Source organism: Hyla sarda, chromosome 4, assembly GCF_029499605.1.
Source record: "Hyla sarda isolate aHylSar1 chromosome 4, aHylSar1.hap1, whole genome shotgun sequence".
NCBI lineage: Eukaryota > Metazoa > Chordata > Amphibia > Anura > Hylidae > Hyla > Hyla sarda.
In genome coordinates, this window is record NC_079192.1 from 286,095,424 (window position 1) to 286,116,021 (window position 20,598).

Genomic DNA, 20,598 nt, shown 5'->3' on the forward strand with positions numbered 1-20,598 from the left:
TCGTCATATATTCGCGAATATTCGCATATTCGTTATATTCTCGTTTTATTTTCGCATATGCGAATATTCGCGTATGCGAAAATTAGCATATGTGAATGTTAGCAAATACAAAATTAGCATACGCGCAAATTCGCATATGCGAAAATTAGCATATGCGAATTTTCTCATATGCAAATTTTCGCACGCCAGTCTCACACAGTAGTATTAGAGCCTTCTTTACACCACACGAGCTGGAAGCAGAGAGGGATGATCACTGTGATGTTTACTGTGAAGAAAAAAAAAAAAGAAAAAAAAAAAAACGAATATTCGTAATTACGAATATATAGCGCTATATTCGCGAAATTCACGAATTCGCGAATATGCGATATTCGCGAATAATATTCGAATTGCGAATATTCGCGAGCAACACTAGTGAATACTGTGGAAATTTTTTTTTAGGGAATTAAAACCCACAAAGAAAACTACACTCCACTAAATCAGGGTCTCATATGTAGTCTCAGATTTAAAGGGGTCCTCTTCCCCTAGACATCTTATCCCCTATCCAAAGGATAGGGGATAAGATGTCAGATCGCCGGGGTCCCGCTGCTGGGGACCCTGGGGATCGCTGCTGCAGCACCCCGCTATCATTACTGCGCAGAGCGAGATCGCTCTGCACGTAATGACATTCAATACAGGGGCGGGAGCATCGTTACGTCACGGCTCTGCCCCTCGTGACATCACGGTCCGCCCCGTCAATACAAGTCTATGGGAGGGGGCGTGGCGGCCATCACGCCCCCTGCCATAGACTTGCATTAAGGGGACGGGCCTTGATGTCATGAGGGGCGGAGCCATGACGTCACGCTGCTCCGGCCCCTGTATCACCCGTCATTACGCACAGAGTGAACTCGCTCTGTGCAGTAATGATGGTGGGGTGCCGCAGCGGCGATCCCCGGGGTCCCCAGCAGCGGGACCACGACGATCTAACATCTTATCCCCTATCCTTTGGATAGGGGATAAGATGCCAGGGGCGGAGTACCCCTTTAAGTGTGCCATAGAGGCACATGAATAGGTGGGAACAAGTAGTGGTGGTGTTTGACTTTTGTAAACATTGTTAAATCACAAATTAAAGCATGACAGTTTTTTATTAGTGGTACAGTAAATTTTGTTGTCAGAGAGATGAGCAAATTAGGGTAATTTAGGGATAGAATTACATAGCTACATTCTTCCAACAACAGCACCACACCTGTACTAAGGTCAGGTGTGGTATAGCAGCTTAGTTCCTGGTAATAACTCAATTATGAATGATGAATTTTATATATATATATATATATATATATATATATATATATATATATATATGTGAGTAGTTAGTAACTTGTTACAATAAACAAAAGCTACTAGGCTAGAATATCATATAAGAAAAAGGGTACATATCACTCTATTCGGAGGAACCCCATGATATTAAGGTGGACAATATCTAATCATAGACATCAATATGGAATGCTAGATACATTCTCTGCCCCCTTCTAACCACTACAAATCACATGACTCAATAAATGGGAAAATCCATCCAAGATATAAAATATGGAAGAACTATGATATATTTCTGCCCATTCTGGACTATTTTCTATACATGATCTTGGTAAGACTATTAAGATAATTAAATAGCAATGATATATGATCTTGCTAGACTATATTTTAGGAGGAAGAACTTGAAAACAAGTTTCCTGTGTGGGAAATATATTTATAACACTTAGCTTGGCGAGTGGGAATTCTATCAATGTCTAAGCAATTATTTAATGCTTTGATAGCTTGCATGGATCTACATGGCTTTCATGGCTTCCATCTTATGGACCTCTTTCCTTTGTCTTTGTGTGTTCTCTACAGCACAGCCTTCAATTCAGAGTACAGCAGTCTGCAGTTCAGTCTCCAGTCCCCAGCTAGAGCAGTTCAGCTCCCCCAACATCTAGTTTACCAGACTTTTTAATTAGTTAGACACACCCTCCTAAATTGGAATTCCCCAATGAATGTAGGTTGGGCGTGTACATATGGTAATGATTATGACATCACTATAATACCCAGAATGCCTTTCCTGTCGGTGTAATGTCACCTACACATCCACTAGGGGTTGCTATTGCATAAGTAATTAGCATCATTACCATTAACCTCTTATGGACCAAGGACGTATGGGTACGTCCTTGGTCCCGCTCCCGTGATATAACGCGGGGTTACACGGTAACCCCGCATCATATCACGGCGGGCCCGGCGTCACAGTGATGCCGGGACCTGCCTCTAATAGCGCGTGGCACTGATCACGGTGCCGCACGCTATTAACCCTTTAGCCGCGTGCTCAAAGCTGAAAACGAAAGTAAAAGTGCCCGGCTAGCTCAGGGAGCTGTTTGGGATCGCCGCGGTATAATCGCGGCATCCCGAACAGCTGAAGCACAGGAGGCGGTCTTCTTACCTTCTCCTGCGCTGTCCGATCGCCGAATGAATGCTTCAAGCCTGAGATCCAGGCTTGAGCATTCAATCGCCGAAAACACTGATTGATCCATTCCTATGGGGATGCATCAATCAGTGTTAAAGATCAGTACATGCGATGTTATAGCCCCCTATAGGAGCTATAATATCGCATAAGAAAACCCTTTGAATTATCCCTTGCCCTAATAAAAGTTTGAATCACCCAGCATTTCCAAGAATAAAAAAAAAAAACTGTGTAAATAAAAATAAACATATGTGGTATCGCCGCGTGCGGATATGTCCGAATTATAAAAATATACTGCTTTTTAAACCGCGTAATCAATGGCGTACGCGCAAAAAAATTCCAAAATCCCAAATAGCGTATTTGTGGTCACTTTTTATATCATGAAAAGATAAATAAAAAGCGATCAAAAAGTCCAATCAATGCAAAAATGGTACCAACAAAAGCAAAAAATGAACCCTCATAGCCCCCTGAACATGGAAAAATAAAAAAGTTATAGGGTTCTGAAAATGACAATTTTAAACGTATACATTTTCCTGCATGTATTTATGATTTTTTTACAGTAGTAATACAAAATCAAACCTATATAAGTAGGGCATCATTTTAACCGTATGGACCTAGAGAATAAAAATAAGGTGTCATTTTTACTGAAAAATGTACTACGTAGAAACGGAAGCCCCCAAAAGTTACAAAATGGCATTTTTTTTTCAATTTTGTCGCACAATGATTTTTTTTTCCGTTTCACCGTAGATTTTTGGGTAAAATGACTGATGTCATTACAAAGTAGAATTGGTTGCGCAAAAAATAAGCCATAATACTGATTTTTAGGTGCAAAATTTAAAGAGTTATGATTTTTTAAAGGTAAGGAGGAAAAAACTAAAGTGCAAAAACCGAAAAACGCCTGGTCCTTAAGGGGTTAAGGGTTAACTGCCAATAATTGGTCTTAAACCCACATTCGACACTTGACGAATGGAGCCATAATTAACAATTCAGGGATTACTTTTGACATCTATAAGTAATCAAACCCTGGATTCTCATAGACATAAGGTCTCCAACTAGACATTTACATTTTCGAATAAAGAAGAAGGAATAACATCGACAACTCACCGGATCTTCTTTCTTGGATCTACTTAGATATACTCACACATTACAAACATGTAACGGGGTGGACGGGTCCTGTGGGGGGGGGGGGATACGGTAGGCGACAACGGGCCGTGTTTTGCACAGGTGTTGTAGGTGTAGGAGCAAATTCCCATAGAAAACCTATCCTGCTCTGGACAGTTTCTAAAATGGACAGAGGTGTCAGCAGATAGCACTGTGGTCAGGCAGAAGGGAAATTCAAACAGAAAATAATTCCTGTGGATCAAAACAGCAGCTGATAAGTACTGGAAGGATTAAGATTTTGAAAATAAGTAATTTACAAATCTGTTTAACTTTTTGGCAGCAGTTGATTTTAAAAAAAAATGTTTCCAGTGGAGTACCCCTTTAAACGTTGACAATCCTGGAAAACCTCTTAGGCTAAGTTTCCACTTGTTTTTTTTTCCGGCAGTTTTTGGAAAACTGCCACTGCAGTTTTTGAGCCAAAGGTAGAAGTGTATTCAAAAGGAACAGGACATATAAAGGAGGGACTTACACTTCTCCCTTATTGATCCACTTCTGACTTTGGCTCAAAAACTGCAGTGGCAGTATTCCAAAAACTGTCAGAAAAAAAACAAGTGGAAACTTAGCCTTAACCCCTTAAGGACTCAGGGTTTTTCCGTTTTTGCACTTTCGTTTTTTCCTCCTTACCTTTTAAAAATCATAACCCTTTCAATTTTCCACCTAAAAATCCATATTATGGCTTATTTTTTGCGTCGCCAATTCTACTTTGCAGTGACATTAGACATTTTACCCAAAAATGCACGGCGAAACGGAAAAAAAATTCATTGTGCGACAAAATCGAAAAAAAAACGCCATTTTGTAACTTTTGGGGGCTTTCGTTTCTACGCAGTGCATATTTCGGTAAAAATTACACCTTATCATTATTCTGTAGGTCCATACGGTTAAAATGATACCCTACTTATATAGGTTTGATTTTGTCGCACTTCTGGAAAAAATCATAACTACATGCAGGAAAATTTATACGTTTAAAAATGTCATCTTCTGACCCCTATAACTTTTTTATTTTTCCATGTATGGGGTGGTATGAGGGCTCATTTTTTGCGCCGTGATCTGAAGTTTTTATCGGTATGATTTTTGTTTTGATCGGACTTTTTGATCACTTTTTATTCATTTTTTAATGATATAAAAAGTGACCAAAATACGCTTTTTTGGACTTTGGAATTTTTTTGCGCGTACGCCATTGACCGTACGGCTTAATTAATGATATATTTTTATAGTTCGGACATTTACGCACGCGGCGATACCACATATGTTTATTTTTTATTTTTTTTACACTGTTTTATTTTTTTTATGGGAAAAGGGGGGTGATTCAAACTTTTATTAGGGAAGGGGTTAAATGACCTTTATTAACACTTTTTTTTAACATTTTTTTTTGCAGTGTTATAGGTCCCATAGGGACCTATAACACTGCACACACTGATCTCTAATGCTGATCACTGGCGTGCATTAACACGCCTGTGATCAGCATTATCGGCGCTTGACTGCTCCTGCCTGGATCTCAGGCACGGAGCAGTCATTCGTCGATCGGACACCGGGGAGGCAGGTAAGAGCCCTCCCGGTGTCCGATCAGCTGTTCGGGACGCCGCGATTTCACCGCGGCGGTCCCGAACAGCCCGACTGAGCAGCCGGGTCACTTTCACTTTCACTTTAGAAGCGGCGGTCAGCTTTGACCGCCGCTTCTAAAGGGTTAATACCGCACATCGCCGCGATCGGCGATGTGTGGTATTAGCCGCGGGTCCCGGCCGTTGATTAGCGCCGGGACCCACGCGATATGATGCGGGATCGCGGCGCGATCCCGCTTCATATCGCGGGAGCCGGCGCAGGACGTAAATATACGTCCTGCGTCGTTAAGGGGTTAAAGTAAATTGGCTTTGTATAATTGTATTCTGTTGAAACTACCTGACATTAAAGCGGTTATCCAGGAAAAAAAACTTCTTTATATATATATATATATATATATATATATATATATATATATATATCAACTGGCTCCAGAAAGTTAAAAAGATCTCTAAATTACTTCTATTAAAAAATCTTAAAGGAGTACTCCGGTGGAAAACTTTATTTTTTAATCAACTTGTGCCAGAAAGTTAAAGAAGATTTGTAAATTACTTCTATTACAAAAATCTTAATCCTTCCAGTAAATTATTTTCTAGAGTAGGAGAAAATCCCCATAGCAAACATATGCTGCTCTGGACAGTTCCTAAAATGAACAGAGATGTCAGCAGAGAGCACTGTGGTCATGATGTCAGCAGAGAGCACTGTGTTCCAAAAAGAAACTAATTTCCTATGTAGTATTCAGAAGCAACAAGTACTGGAAGGATTAAGATTTTTTAATAGAAGTAATTTACAAATCTGTTTAACTTTCTGGCACCAGTTGGTAAATAAAAAAAAAAAAGTTTTCCACCGGAGTACCCCTTTAATCCTTTCAGTACGTATGAGCTGCTGAAGTCGAGTTGTTCTTTTCTATCTAAGTGCTCTCTGATGACACCTGTCTCGGGAAATGTCCAGAGTAGAAGCAAATCCCTATAGCAAACCTATTCTACTCTGTGCAGTTCCTGAGACAAGCAGAGATGTCAGCAGAGAGCACTGTTGTCAGATCAAAAAGAACAAGTCAACTTCAGCAGCTGATAATTATTGTAAGGATTAAGATTTTTTTATAGAAGTAATTTATAAATCTGTTTAACTTTCTAAAGCCAGTTGATATATATATATATAAAAAAGTTTTTTCCTGGACTTCACCTTAAAGTTCTTTTATTTGTTTTATTTCTCTGATTTGTTGAACATGCCTCAGAATATGTGACAGTAATTTAGTGGTATCACTGGCTAAATAGGCTGAAAACCAAATATACAGTATGAAGAAGAAATGTAGGACATTTGAGTATTAAAGACTTCTCCAACTAGATTCATTTTAATCCTTTGTATTTTAAAAGATTGCAGTGGTCAGGAGCGTATTATGTTTATGTTTGCACTATTAATCAGAATGTTCATTCTCAAAGTTTTCCGGGACAGATTTTTCCCTACAGCAGTATTTGTCATAGTCCAATTTAACCACGCACAGGTTCATGTGTCATTTACTGTGGCTCATATACCATGCGCTTATTCTAAAAACCGTTTCAGCCTCCCTTTCATGATGTGTATTTATTAGACTGAATTTACCATTGACTGGACTAGGTTTCCTCTTTTAATTCCTTCCATAGTAATTAAACTACATGATTTATTGGTTCTTAATTTGTTTTCTGTACAATTTCAAAGTGCAAAGAGGAGAGATATGACAAGGGATTAGAAAAAACAAATGCCAAGTATGTAAATAACTATTGCATGAATAATTATTTTTAAAGAAAACTTCTCAACTTTTGATACAGCTATTATTATTTTGTTACAGCTGTTATGTTTATATTCCTAAAAAATAAAAAATAAAACTCCATAGGATTTCCATGTTTTATTTGTATATAAGGTACAACAGAGTGTGTGTACTTTATGGCAAATACCGTAAGTTAAATGTCGTATATAATGCTGCCAAATGTTGGCTTCCAGCAGTATAATAAAGCTCTGATAATCTGTCATTAAATATTAATGTCACTTTAAAAAACATAAAAAAAAACTTGTGACATGTCAAGAGACATGTCAAAAGTTTTGATCAGTCAGGGTCTGGGTGTTCAGACTTCACTGATCACTACAAGAAGTTGGGACAAGCGCACGGCTGAGTGCTTCACTTCCTGGCTCACTGCTCTCCCCATTCCATTGCACATGATAGGCTCCATTGTAGGTCTAAGGAATCTATCTTATACAAAGAATCAAGGAGAGCAACAAGCTAGGGAGAGACAATAATGCCATCAATTCCCTGTCTTCAATGAAAGTGACATTACTCTACCGACTTATCCCAGACTATACAGCAAAGCTGAAAAGTAAGCTGCAGAGGATGTAGCCTACTATGTGTGATTCAGTGGTTATTGTAAAAACTGTTATATTGTCAGGATTTTTACATATGGGCAGGCAAAAGAAAAAAAAAAAAATTAAAAAAAAAAAAAAAAAAATATATATATATATATATATATATATATATATATATATATATTGGCTATGATCACTCCTGCGTTAAGTAATTCCATTTGGTTTTCTTCAAGGTTTTTGGCTTTCTTGACTTTCAGTTGCAAATATAGTGTAGCATACCAAAATGTATCCTGTCAGAACTACAGAAAACTCAATAAAACCTAAAGGGGTTATCCAGGAATAAAAAAATGGCTAATTTCTTTTAAAAAAAACGATCCACGTCTGTCTCCAGGTTAGGTGTGGTTCTACAGCTCAGTTCCACTGAAGTGAATGTAGCCAAGTTATAAAACCTCACACAACCTGTGGACAGACGTGGAGCTGTTTTTGAAAGTAATTAGCTCTGTTTTTCTATTCCTGGATAACACCTTTAAATAGACTCCATGATAAGTCAGATATATGTGGTACTGTCAGAGCAGTGTGGCTTTCCTTATAAATTATACCAGTGCGAATAAAGGCTGATTTAAAGAATATTTTTTTTGACAAAACATTCCTTTTAGAATACAAAGAGACATTGCCTCTAGGATTAGAAAATGGTTGATCAAATTTTGTTCAGATTAATTCATATGCAATTCCTCACATTCTTGATATGAAGAAGAATGGAGTGATGGAATGATGGAGTTGCTGAGTTTGGGGGAGCGGAATGTCTTTTTTGGGCGGGCTGAGGGAGGGGGTGGGGGTAGTTGCGCGGCGGGGTCTGGGGGTGATGGAGTTGCAGATTTTGGGGGAGCGGAATGTCTTTTTCAGGCGGGCGGAGGGTGGGGGTGTTGCGCGGTGGGGTCTGGGGGAGCGGGATGTGTGGCAGCTGCCTCTGAGACTGTTTTCACCACAGGGTGCCTCCAGTTGTTTCAATAGATGTCAGGGCAAGCTGGGGTTGTAGTGGGGAAACAGCTGGAGGCACCCTGTATAGTTGAACTAAGGGCGGAAGTCGGACCCCCCAGCAGGCATCAGTAACGTCACACCTGCTGGGGAACTCTGCCTGGTAGTGAGCACACTACCAGGAAGACAAAAAAGCATTTTTAATATAGTAAAAAAAATGTAAAGGCAGGGAGGTGGTTAAGGATAGATAGGGACAGAAAGAAAAATAAAAGGGATGGTGGGAGCTACCCTTTAACTTTGCTGTCAAAGTTCAACAGTATACAAACCAAAGTTCCTTATTTTAAATATTTGAAGTTCTGAATCATACATAAAGATTCTACATTAGGATAGGGCAATGGTGTGAGAACAAACCAGTGCTAAAGTACCGTATATACTCGAGTATAAGCCGAGTTTTTCAGCACGATTTTTCATGCTGAAAACGCCCCCCCCCCCCCCCTCGGCTTATACTCGAGTGAACTCTCCGCCTGTCAATCCCTTCTCAGTGGTCTTCAACCTGCGGACCTCCAGATGTTGCAAAACTACAACTCCCAGTATGCCCGGACAGCCATCAGCTGTCCAGGCATGCTGGGAGTTGTAGTTTTGAAACATCTGGAGGTCCGCAGGTTGAAGACCACTGCCGGGCCTTCGTCATCATCCAGACCCCCCCTTTAGTTTTCTGCTCACCTCCCATCGGTGGGAAGGAAGGGTGAGCTGGTCCGGGCCATCTATGCTGCAGAGACCGTCCGGTGGGGAGGGTTAGTTGTTCCGGGCTGTCCATCTTCACCTGGAGGCCCTCTTCTCCACTCTGGTCCGGCCCCGGACTATTGACATTGCCTTGACGACGACGCACAGGGACGTCCCTGCGCATGAAAGTCCCTGTGCGTCGTCGTCAAGGCAACATCACTAGTCCGGGGCCAGCCCGGAGCGGAGAAGAGTGCCACCCGGTTAAGATGGACAGCCCGGAACGACTAACCCTCCCCACCGGATGGTCCGTGCAGCATAGATGGCCCGGACCAGCTCACCCTTCCTTCCCACGGAGGGGAGGTGAGTAAAAAACTAAAGGGGGGGTCTGAATGATGACGAAGGCCTGGCAGTGGTCTTCAACCTGTGGACCTCTAGATGTTGCAAAACTACAACTCCCAGCATGTCTGGACAGCCATTGGCTGTCCGCAGGTTGAAGGCCACTGATTGAAGGGATTGACAGGCGGTGATGATGAAGGGGGGGAATGATGACGGGGGTCTGGATGATGACAGGGGTGGATGATGACGGGGGTCTGGATGATGACAAGGTGATGATGACGGGGGTATTAATGACGGGGGTCTGGATGATGACAGGGGGGGATGATGTATTTCCCACCCTAGGCTTATAGGTGAGTCAATAACTTTTCATGAGTTTTTGGGGTGAAATTAGGGGCCTCGGCTTATATTCGGGTCGGCTTATACTCGAATATATACGGTAGGTGAATAGTCTCAACAAGAGGAAAACCTTTTGTCCTCAAGCAGTTTGTAGGAAAAGGAACTTTTACTTTATGGAATATCTATCATAGGAAGCAGTACTTTATATAGATTTCTTTGCTAATACAAAATGTCTTATTTACAATATTAGGATCAAGATTATTGAAGTCATTGTCACAGGATTTTTAGTGTATACAAGGAAATGGTGTTTGAGATGGTTTTCCATCTAATTGGTATTATGTAAGAAGTTGTTTTGCAAATGCCACCTAACGTAAAAATGTAAATAAACTTCATATTCATATTGATCCTGCTTATAGATCTGCTTATGGGGCATTCCATCCCCCTGGGTATAATATGTTTCACTGTTAGTTTATATAATTTGTTACCTGCAGATACCAGTTTTGAATGCTCACAAAGCAGTAAATATAAGCCATTCCTATCAGAATTCTATTAGTCCAGTTACCAACAGGATTTTTTGCAAAAGACACAAGTGGGATAAAAGAGCTTTGTAAGAACCTGAAATTTGAGAATTTTTGGATTTTATCATGGGTGTATCTAGAAGGCAAACTATCGCTCAAGGATCAAACATACAACACTACAGATACAAAGGTATGTATCACAGTGGAGATAACAATATGAACAATAGTATGATGGGACACAAAGTCTCCTTTTCCTGGGCGAGGTACTATGGCCATACCATGGTAAAAAAAAGACACAACGGGAAGGGGGGGGGGGGGGGGGGACAAACAAGGGAAATTGCAGGAATGCTCAACCACCATGTTTCTATAACTCTGCCGGTAGGTTAGTCCTGGATCCACAGGGGCAGGGGGGGGGGGTGTCGCCTTGAGGAGAGGTGGAAAAATCCCCTGTTGCATGAGTTTCAATCTGCCTTGGAACGTGATATCAGCACAGGGACTGTCAGAAGCTTAAATGGGCACTGTTAGATATAAAAACTGTTGTACATCTTGGCAAAACAATAGTTTTTCTAATATACTTCTTAAAAAAAAAATTATTAAAGAAAACGGTCTTTGAAAATCCCACCACTAGGGGTCCCCATACCTCCTGGGACACTGATGAGTTACACAGCAGCATAAGCATGTCCAAGGGTCATGGACACAAGATGGCTGATTGACAAGGCTGCAGGAGGAACACAGCCTGCAGCAACACTGCTGTAACATAGATTTTTACCAAACATGTGCCTCCAGCTGTTGCAAAACTACAACTTCAAGCATGCCTGAACAGTCATAGGATGTCTGGGCATGCTGGGAGTTGTAGTTTTGCAAAAGCTGTAGGCACGCCACTGTACTTTTAGCACTAAACCTTTCCAACTAATTTAGGAAGATATGTTATACACTCACCATATTTTATTTGGTGGTAGACTATAGGCAATATCCAATAATCAGTGAGTGTGTGTGTGTGTACAGCATAAAATAAGAGAGGAAAGGGTTACAGAGCAGGGCTGCCAGGCTCGCTCCCAGAGCAGTGAGTCAGCAGAATAAAGGAGGGGGAGGAGTCATCACAGTGCAGGCAAGGAAGGGACATACCCCCTCCCTCTGGAAAGATTAAAAAGACTGTGAACAAGTTTAATATGCAATTTTTCAGTGAAATATGGATGATAGATACATAAGTATTACATGTACATGATCAGGATGAGATACTGAGTGACATATCAGTTGTGTTTTTTTTTGCGATCTGACAGGTACGCTTTCAATGGGCACTATCCTAAACATTTTGTAGTGTTGTAGAAGCATATTAAAGGTTTTATTCAGAGTGATCTTAAGAATGAGTCAGGAGAGTGCCATGTGACCTGAGCAGACTCTTAAAGGGGTTATCCAGGAAAAAGCTTTTATATATATATATATATATATATATATATATATATATATATATATATATCAACTGGCTCCAGAAAGTTAAACAGATTTGTAAATTAATTCTATTAAAAAATCTTAATCTTTTCAGTACTTATGAGCTTCTGAAGTTAAGGTTGTTCTTTTCTGTCTAAGTGCTCTCTGATAACACGTGTCTTGGGAACCGCCCAGTTTAGAAGAGGTTTTCTATATAGATTTGCTTCTAAACTGGGCAGTTCCCGAGACACCTGTCATCAGAGAGCACTTAGACAGAAAAGAACAACCTTAACTTCAGAAGCTCATAAGTACTGAAAGGATTAAGATTTTTTTTAATAGAAGTCATTTACAAATCTTGATAGAAGAATAAATGAATAGTCGGCAACTCAACACGCTGGTTCTTGTGAGATCCTTCTTTATTACGGCATACTCACATGCAACAAACAGGGGAGAGACAGACTGTGGGGGGTACAATAAGTCGGCAACGGAACCGTTTCACACAGTGAACGTGCTTCTTCGGGCCTCAGGTGCAGAATGAGACACGAGAGCCTTAAGTACAGGTAACAATGCAACTGCACCTATCAACAACGGCTACGTGCATAGTGATGTAATGGGTAGGTGGCAACCAATTTTTGCACTTTAATGTTTTTCATTACTCCGTGTTATGGGTTGGTCAGTACCGAGTTTGGTTGCCACCTACCCATTATATCACTATGCACGTAGCCGTTGTTGATAGGTGCTGTTGCATTGTTACCTGTACTTAAGGCTCTCGTGTCTCATTCTGCACCTGAGGCCCGAAGAAGCACGTTCACTGTGTGAAACGGTTCCGTTGCCGACTTATTGTACCCCCCACAGTCTGTCTCTCCCCTGTTTGTTGCATGTGAGTATGCCGTAATAAAGACGGCTCTCACAAGAACCAGCGTGGTGAGTTGCCGGCTATTCATTTATTTTTCTATCAAGATTCATTGAACTGTATTATTTAGTCTTAGCACCACCCGAGCTCATACAGCAGTCTACCAGTGGTCCCTTCCCCACCTTACAGTCCGTAGTACAGTCTCAGCAGTGCCAAGTTTGCTTTGTCTTTTTGCTTTTAATTTACAAATCTGTTTAACTTTCTGGAGCCAGTTGATATGTAAAAAAAAGTTTTTTCCTGGATAACCCCTTTAATGTAGGTCATTCACTTATCTCCCTGCTTATTCTCTTCATTGGTCGGGGTCTGAACACTCAGACCACAAAAAATAAAAACTTTTTACATGTCCTTAGCACATGTCAACAGTTTTTTCTATTAACAGGTATGTTTTTATGAAATGTATTTTTCATGGTCAGGTGCCTGCACAAAAGCCAAAAATCACTATATTCAATATCAAGCATTTGCTGGGGTGGTGTAAAGCATGTCATGACTGGATTAATGGAAATGTGTTTACTGAAGTGGTACTTCACATTTCACATAGTAATGTGAAGGCTATGTGGTAGCCTGGGGTTGTAGGGTATATGGGGTGTAGCTGTGCGGTTACTAAAGGGTGCTTTCTTAACCCTTTCTATTCGTGACGCCAGGGTGAGGGCTATTCTCTGTATGCTTGTCCTACCGCCAACCGTCCCAAGAGTGATAGGGAGATAGGAAATAATTGATTGTCCACAACCGGAGATTTGCAGAAACTTGTCAGAACTTTTACTGAAGATTTCATGCAATAATGAACAGGAACAGTCCATATAACAAATTCTATTAGAGCTTTACAATTGGTTGGGACCTCGTGAGTCTATTGAGCTTAAGAAGGTAATTGTTGCGCTGATCCACTGGATTTAGGGGTTTAGATTCGGTCCAGTAATCACGCTAGCTTTAGCGGGGATTGAGATTTTAACTCACGGTTTAGTTTCAGGCTGAGGTCGGCAGGCTTCTGGCCTAGCTTGTCTTTGTAAGTTGCGCAGATCCGTCCTAATAGTCCGGCATCCACGAGAGCAGCAACCCAAGAGAGCGATCATTGGCTACAGCTCCCTTATATGGGCAGGGGCTGGACTTAAGCTCACTGGTCCAGAACGACTGTCAATCTTCTGTACAAAGAGTTATGGGTAAACATGTGACCCAAGGACCTCCAAAGGTCCTCCATCATACCATAGAGGAATTAACATAGTCACATGACTGAAGGTCCTGCGACGCTACCAAGGTCATTTAGACATTACAAGACTAGAAAGAAAAGGTGACTAGGGGATGTCCCTCCTGTGGGACCCTACCTGAACGTACTAATTCTGACCACTACACAAGGTACGGTATGCGGTACAGTACCGGGACACCACAAACATATCTTGGTTTGGTGGATGCCCAGGGAATGCTATCTATTAAAATGCATAGTGCCTACTGTAAAAACTGGAGAAAAGTAGGTAATATAGTATATGATATATGATGATATGGTAGATGGTTGTTTTCTAATATTTGGGTTATATGACACCTCTTGTTTCCAGTGTGGGGGAGAAAGTGTTATTGCTACAGCTAGGGATGAGCGAATCGAATCTGATGAATCCGAATTCGTCATGAATTTCAGGAAAAATACATTAAAAATGAATGCGAATATCGGTGTGATTCGATTGCGCAAATTCCATTTAGTGTGGTCCAGACTCCAGAGCATCTAAAATGGCGGATCCACATGTGAAGACATGGGGCAAGGTATCCTGGGAAGGCAGGAACAAGGGTAGGTGGGATGACCCTGAATCACATGCAGCATGCAGCCTATCAGCAGCCAGTCACCCCTGTAATGTCACAGAGCTATATAATCGGCAGCCATATTGAGACCAGTCACTTAAGCCTTTCATTGCAGAGAGATAGATAGGGACAGACAGCGCTGTGTGTTGGACAGCGAATAACCTCCCAGTCGCCACAGCATTCTATTACAGAGAGTGACAGAGAGCAGCGTGTTGCACAGAACAGCAACGATTCAGCTTAAGCAGAAATCCTGCTTAGAAGCACTGATAGGGAAGGGAGTGAGATTGAGAGAGTGCAATTTGGTGTAGTACACAGAGACTGCATGCCGCAGCACTGGTGTGTACTGCCGGTGTTGTACACAAATACTTCTTTAAGCGTACTGGAGCGCATTGTCCTCCCCTCATAAGTGCATACCACATACGTACATCTTAGTGGTGTACTATTTTGTTCCTGTTAAAGTCTTAAGGGCCTAGATACTATGAAAGGCCAGGCAAAAGTACTCACCAGCTGGTGTTGTACACAAATACTTTTTTAAGCATACTGTATTTCATTGTCCTCCTCTCATAAGTGCATACCACATACGTACATTTAAGTGTTGTACCATTTTGTTCCTGTTAAAGTCTTAAGGGCCTAGTTACTGTGAAAGGCCAGCCAAAAGTACACACCGGCTGCTGTTCTAGACAAATACTGTTTTAAGTGTAGTGAAGGGTATTGTACTCTCCTCATATACGCACTAAGTATGTCAGGCAGAGAAGTGCCAAGACATGCACAGAGGAGTGGCAGAGGCTTAAATTCATCAGGCACAGGCAGAGATCGCAGCAGACTAAGGGCAAGTGGCAGCAGGAGTCACAGTGAAGGGTCTGAGCTCCTGTTATCAGCTAGCAGTAGTGTCTCGACCAGCAACCCATCTGCTGTCATTGACTGGTTAACTCAGTCATCCACTTCATCACAAGTGACATCTGACACCCCCAGTCAACAGTCGGTGGGTTCCTCAGACACAACCATCAATTGGCATGGCCCAGGACCAGTCCCTGTCCTCCAATTGCCTCTGTCCTATACTGTTCCCACCCCCATAGAAGTATCCTATGCTGTGGGTTCAACTCCACTTTTTAGTCAGGACGATCTGCTAGAGGAAAGTCAGCAGCCCAGCCAAGAAGTAAAGGATACATCCCCCGCTTCCTTCACTAGGCGGTGAAGTAGTGATGAGGAGAGTGGTGTGGTAGATGGTGTTGGCTCCTGAAGCACACACTGTTATGTGCTGACCTGCCCAGGAGATAGTGGAACAGGGGTCCATGGAGTAGGCTGCAGTAGCAGTCAGTCAGTGTGCACTGTTTGGGGGAAAATCAGCTACTCTGTGGTGTGGCACTTTTTCATCAAGTACCCGGGGGATGTTAACATGACCACATGCAATTTAAAAAAATATCTTTAATCTTTAAATTGTGAGGCCCTTTGGTCTGGTCAGGCTGCCACCACCTCCAGGCTGTGTCATTCTGTCACCATATGGTCTACTCTTGCTGCTGCCACATCCAGGCTTGATTATTCTGCAACATTTTGTTCTCCTCATGCCGGTGCAACCTCCAGGCTAAGTCATTTTGCCACCATGTGGTCTCCTCATGCTGCTGGAACATTACCTAAAAATTTTTGTATGGTAGCACTAGCTACCATAAATCTTCAATTCAAATTTTAAAATGTATATTTTAATCTTAGGAATTGTGATGCCCTATGGTCTCATCATGCTGCTGGGACATTACCTAAAAACTTTTATAGTAGCACTAGCTACCATAAATCTTCAATTTAAATTTGAAAATGTATCTATGGTCTCCTCATGCTTCTGCCACCTCCAGGTTTGGTCATTCTGCTACTATATGGTATCCTTATGCTCCTGCCACCTCCAGGCTGTGTCATTGTGCTGCCATGTGGTCTGCTCATGCTGCTGGCACATTACGTAAACATTTTAAAAATAAGCAATTTGAATTAATTTTAATAAATTTTAATTAATACATTTAGTAAAAATGCCCCTCCAGCATTCCATGTGTGCAGGGCACGGCGGTCTCACGCTGTTCTTCACAGGGGAGGAACTGCAAAAAGTCATTCATAAGGAAATTGAATCATGGCTTACTCCTTGAAAACTGGAAATGGGAACCATGGTGACCGACAACGGGAAGAACATCTTGTCTGCGCTGCTTGAAGGAAGCATGGCACATGTGTTCAATCTGATTGTCAAGCACTTCCTAAAGTGTTCCCCCCCATCTGCAAGACATCCTAGCAATGGGAAGAAAACTTTGCATGCACTTCAGCCACTCGTACACCGCAAAGCACACCCTCAGAAGTTGTATTTGCTCCTGTCCAAGTTCTGGTACTGCAGACCCTCCCTTTTCAAGTGGACACTCATGTGGGGGTATGGGGGTGCGCTGAGAGGCAGGGGCTGGGACAGGGGGTAGCTGGCTTCGCGGCGGACCACCAGCTTGATGCTCACCAGAATGGGTACTCAAAAAATTAAAATAAATTCTAATTAAATTAAAGAAAAATTACTTAAAAATCTCTTCCTTTTCTTCAATTTTGATGCCATATGGTCTCCCTGCTGCCACATCCAGGCGCTCTGCGGCAGTGATTCTAATAGCGATGCCTGTAATCTGCATGTCATACTGAATAACAGTATTATTTCACTAACACAGCACACTCCCTATCAGTGCTATAACAAGGCAAAGTGTTCTACACCCCTATTGAGGCTCTCTGAAGCCTGGAAATAGCCATTTTTAATAGTGATTCACCGCAAATAAATTCGGATTGAACCAAACTTTTTCGGAAAATTTGGCGAATCGGCCGAATAGAATTTTTAAAAAATTCGCTCATCTCTAGCTACAGCATACAAAGAGAAGGCAATTGTATACTTTCAACTTTGTAGCAATGCTTTGGAGACATCTTATCAAACATCTGTGGGATTTTGTGGAATCGCAGCCTGACTTCATACATGCTCTTTTGGCTGGATGGGTATAAATTCCCAGACACATTCCAATATTGAAAGAGTGGAGACTATGGCAGCCACAAAAAGGTCCAGCTCCATGTAATGCCAATGGTTTCACAATGGAATGCCCAACAAGCCTATGTAGGTGTAATAGTCACGTTGGTGTCTAGGTATTTATGACCATAAAGTTATTTCTCATAGTTTTGATTGCAATATGATACATAATAAGATCAACAGAAAGGAGGGGATTAAGGAAGGAAGTGCTGGGATTTTTCTAAGCATTGTATTAATTTAGTGTTCCTTTAAGCCTTCTAATCCACTCCACATTAAGCTGCCTTCTAAACTCCTTCTAGTATTCTATAGAAATGCTGAAAAAAATGTGTAGATAAGGAATATTTGTTAAATATAAAAATCCTTCCACCAATGTTTTGGGTCTACCTTGTTTTCGCTTTTGGCATTACACAAAAATGTATGTCAGATCATGCTAAGTTATTTAACAAATTTTGGTGTTATCATACAAAACTTGTATCTGGCTTAAAGTTAAGCAGCACACGTTTCAAATATGGACATTTGAGCTATTTTATTCTCTGTAAATGTATTATAAAAAGCAACTACAGTATATCCAGACAGGTAACCTTTATTATTGTAATTTAGACTATGTCTTACCTTTTCTTTTCAATTTGTTGTAATTCTAAAAAGTAGGTATATTTCTGAGGCCTCAGTTATAGGAATATTCAGTGTGTACTTTTTTTTTTTTTTTTACAAAGGGGAACTCTGGTGAAAATTTGTATTTCTCATATAGGCCCAGGCTGTCAGAATAGAAATAATAAACTTTCAGTTACTTTCAGCCACTCCCCTGCTTCTTCTGGAATTGGTCTCCCTTCCTGTGGACCCAGTCTTCTTCCTAGTTTTAGTGCCTGACACATCATGCTGCGCTTGGCATCCTCAGGTGCAGCGATGTGATAGACTGAGTGGCAGTGTGATCACGGTGCAAAATAATGAGCCCACATACAGCCCTGTATACTGAAAAATAAGAAAGTTATAGGGGATCAGAATAGGGCAATTTTAAATCCTTAAGGACTCAGCCCATTTGGGCCTTAAAGGGGTTCTCCCTTGTTTATACTGTTTTTTGTTATTATGTTTGTGTGTTATGTGTGTATAAGTATGTGTTTTTTTATGTGTGTTGTGATTATGTATATATGTATTTTCTTACCTTTTGTGGAGATCCGGAAGCTGGCTCCTTTTTCTTCCAGCGGCTTGCTGTGTAACCTCGGCCTCCGCCATGTTGTGTTCGGTAAGTGGGATGTCGGGGGGTGTGTTCTTGCTTCTGTCCTTCCTATCTTCTGACGTCCGAGGAGAATCTTTTCTTCCTGTTTCTTCCGTGGCTCAGCTACGAATCTGCGGACTCTTCCGGCGCATGCGCAGGTAGTTTTTTTTTTTTTTTTACCAATAAAGTTTTTTTTCTCTGTGCTTGCGCGAAACTACGCTATTAGCATAGACCTAATGTACGCTACGCTGTTAGCGTAGCACTTGCGAACTTGCGCATGCGCAGACAGTTTGTCAATTAGACAAAAAAAATGTATTGGTAAAAAAAAAATAAACTACCTGCGCATGCGCCGGAAGAGTCCGCAGATTCGTTGCTGAGCCACAGAAGAAACAGGAAGAAAAGATTTGCCTCAGACGTCAGAAGATAGGAAGGACAGAAGCAAGAACACACCCCCCGACATCCCACTTACCGAACACAACAAGGCGGAGGCCGAGGTTACACAGCAAGCCGCTGGAAGAAAAAGGGGCCAGCTTCCGGATCTTCACAAAAGGTAAGAAAATACATATATACATAATCACAACACACATAAAAAAAACACATAATTATACACACATAACACACAAACATAATAACAAAAAAACAGTATAAACAAGGGAGAACCCCTTTAAGGACTCAGCCAATTTTATTTTTACGTATTCATTTTTTACCCCTTTCCTTGAAAAAATCATAACTCTTTTATATTTTCATCCACAGACTAGTATGAGGGCTTGTTTTTTGTGCTACCAGTTGTCCATTGTAATGCCATCACTCACTTTACCATAAAATGTATGGCGCAACCAAAAAAATACTATTTGTGAGGGGAAATTAAAAAGAAAACCGAAATTTTGCAAATTTTTTTAAGGTTTTGTTTTCACGCTGTACAATTTATGGTAAAAATTACATTTTCTTTATTCTTTGGGTCAATATGATTAAAATGATACCCATGATAACATGCTTTTCTATTATTGTTGTGCTTAAAATAAAATCTCAAATGTTTTAAACAAATTAGTACGTTTAAAATACCCCTATTTTGAAGACCTATAACTTTTTCATTTTTCCGTATAAGCGGCGGTATGAGGGTTCATTTTTTGTGCCGTGATCTGTACTTTTTAATGATATCCTATTTGCTTACATAAATCTTTTAATACATTTTCTATCAATTTTTTAAATATAAAATGTTATAAAAAAAAAAAGCATTTTCGGACTTTTTTTTTACGTTCACGCCGTTCACCGTACAGTATCATTAACAATATATCTTAATAGTTTGGGTATTTACGCACGCGGCAATACCAAATATGTATATAAAAAATTTTTTTTTACACTTTTTGGGGGTGAAATAGGTAAAATTTACATTTTTATTGGGGAGGGGGTTTTCACATTTTTTTTTACTTTTTTTAAAAACTTTTTTAGTTATTTTTACACTTTAATAGTCCCCATAGGGGACCATTAATTGTAATCATTCTATTGCTAATACTTTTCAGTGCTATGCATAGAGCATAGCACTGATCAGTGTTATCGGTTATCTTCTGCTATGGTCTGCTATGATCTGGGCATCGCTCCGATGCTCGCGGTTATGTATAGGACGTAAATGTATGTCCTGGTGCATTAAGTACCACCTCACCAGGAGGTACATTTACGTCCTGTGTCATTAAGGGGTTAAACATACTTCTTTTGTTTAAAAAGTTTCACTTTTTTAAAAGCAGTAGAATAATAGAAAAGCACATGGGTGTCATTTTTAAATATAATAAACCTCAGAATAAAGGAAACATGTCAGTTTAATCAGAAAGGGCACTGTGTAAA

At 40.8% G+C, this 20,598-nt stretch overlaps 1 protein-coding gene across 7 annotated transcripts in view; it reads left to right on the forward strand.

Moving 5' to 3' along the window:
- PPFIA2 (PTPRF interacting protein alpha 2) overlaps positions 1-20,598 on the forward strand; it is a 398,714-nt gene that overhangs the window by 242,673 nt on the left and 135,443 nt on the right. The window lies entirely within an intron of this gene.